The sequence below is a fragment of the Triticum dicoccoides genome, chromosome 4A (genome assembly GCF_002162155.2).
Source record: "Triticum dicoccoides isolate Atlit2015 ecotype Zavitan chromosome 4A, WEW_v2.0, whole genome shotgun sequence".
In the NCBI taxonomy this organism is placed as follows: domain Eukaryota; kingdom Viridiplantae; phylum Streptophyta; class Magnoliopsida; order Poales; family Poaceae; genus Triticum; species Triticum dicoccoides.
Genome location: NC_041386.1, coordinates 678989000 through 678991535, shown reverse-complemented (window position 1 = coordinate 678991535; position 2536 = coordinate 678989000).

Here is a 2536-nt window from a genome sequence, read left to right as displayed (position 1 = left end):
AACAAACATACTACAAGGGAATTTCTCAGACAATCAAAAGAACAAAGTAAGGGTCGACACTCCGTGCCCCAATATCAATCCACTAGATGTGGGAGAAGAGAAAGATGGAACGTGACAAGGAGGGTATTGGAGGAGGGTTTCTAATCTGCAACATCAGAGTGGATGATGATCAATATGCAAAGGGAGTGTAAGCCAGGATGTTAGTGCCTTCACAATGGTGAGTACCTGTTAGACTATGTATAGCTTCTGTACTTATGTACGTATTGTAACACATCCATTATATATAATGAGATAAGCCACCCCTAGAGGGTTGTGCTGGTTCCCCCAAAAACTTATTGTCTTACATGGTATCACGCTAGGTTACGATCGCTTCCGCTTCCAAACCCTAATACCCGCACCGCCGCCGCAGCCGCCGCCGCCTTCACCGCCGCCATGTCGAGCGCCGCCACCACCGGTTCCACTGCTGCGGGGTTCCTCCCGGCCTCTCTTGCGGCTCTGCTCAACCTCCCGCTCGATGCCGTCGCCGTTCCGGCTCCGATCGGGACCAGGAGCATCGGCTCCGTCTACTCCACGCCGCCGGCGCCCTCGCTTGGGCGCGACCTCGTGGTCCACACCGCGGCGCCGCCGTCCGCTGCGGACTCCGCGGGCGTCGTCCCGCTGCTCCTGCCGCCAGCGGATCACACCGCCCCACTGGCGGGGTTGGCGGCGTCCGCCCCGGCCGCGGGCCTTGCGGCATCCGACCCGGCCGCAAGCTTTGCGGCGTCCGCCCTGGCTGCGGTCCCGCCTCCTCCTGCATCGGCTTCGGTGCCTCCGGCTGCCTCCATGGTGTTTGCACCCCAGGCAGCCCCCTCGATGGGATCGTCTTCGCCGCCGCCGTTTCACTTCGGTCATCTCATCACCATCAAGCTCTCCGCCGACAACTACATCTTCTGGCGTGCGCAGGTTTTCCCGCTCTTGGGGAGTCACTACCTGCTAGGCTACGTCGACGGATCGCTTCCCTGCCCACCCGCACTGGTAGACAGCGTGCACGGTTCGGTCTACAATCCGGCCCATCGCGTCTGGACGGGGCAGGACCAGGCGAACCTCTCCTCCATCCAGGGGTCGCTCTCGCCGGCAGTTGCCGGACTTGTTGTCTTCGCGAAGATGTCTCATGAGGCCTGGACCATCCTTGAGCGAACCTTTGCAGCGCAGTCCCAGGCTCGTGTCTCTGCACTCCATCGTCAGCTTGGCGAGTGTCAGAAGCTTGACTCCACTGCCACTGAGTTCTACAACAAGGTCAAGGGCCTCGCCGACACATTGGCCTCCATTAGACAGCCCCTCACCGACTCCGAGTTCAACTCGTTTATTGTCAATGGTCTTGATGAGGAGTATGATGCCTTAGTCGAGATCATCAACGAGCGGGGCAACTCGACACCAATGCTGGCACACGAGGTTTTCTCTCGGCTCCTTCTCACTGAGCAACGGGTCGAGACACGCCGCTCCAGGGGCACTGGCTCCCTCTCGGCCAACGCCGCCACCAAGGGTGGCCGCTCTTCTTCATCACCCCGGTCTCCCTTGGGGCTGACACCATCGCCCGCCTCGGCCCCCCCCACCTACTGCGACCTTACCGGGGGCTGGCGGTCCACGTGTGTGCCAGCTTTGTGGCCGCGATGGGCACTGGGCCTCCAAGTGTCATAAGCGCTTCCAGCGAAGCTTCCTTGGTCTTGGCAATGACGGCAAAGATACACGCAACAATGCCCGTCAGGTCGCCATGGCTGATCGTCCCGCGCCGCAGAAGCAACAGGGACACACTCAGTCCTACTCCATCGATCCACACTGGTACATGGACTCTGGGGCGACAGAGCATCTGACCAGCGAGATGGGGAAGCTTCACACTCGTGAACCCTATCATGGCTCCGACAAGATCCACACCGCCAATGGAGCAGGTATGCACATCTCTCATATTGGTCAAGCATCTCTTCTCACTAGACATGCCAATAGGAGTCTTCAGCTTCACAATGTTCTTCGAGTTCCATCTGTGACCCGTAATCTTCTTTCAGTTCCTAAACTCACACGTGATAATAATGTGCTTTGTGAATTTCACCCTTTTGATCTTTTTATTAAGGATCGGGGCACGAGGGACATTCTTCTTAGTGGGCGGTTGTGCCAGGGCCTCTACCGTCTGGAGCATCCTGGCGTCGCCCGTGTTTTCAGTGGAGTTCGGGTCTCTCCGTCACAGTGGCATGCTCGTCTTGGTCACCCGGCCACACCTATTGTCCGTCATATTTTGCGTCGTCATGAGCTTCCTAGTTTGTCTAGTAATAAAGATGTAGAAGTGTGTGATGCTTGTCAGCAGGGGAAGAGTTATCAACTTCCTTTTTCGGAGTCCAGTCGTGAGGTGAAACATCCTTTAGAACTTGTGTTTTCAGATGTATGGGGTCCTGCTCAGACTTCTGTCAGTGGTCATAATTACTATATCAGTTTCGTTGATGCTTATAGTCGCTTTACCTGGCTTTACCTTATTAAACGCAAATCTGATGTGTTTGATATTTTTGTT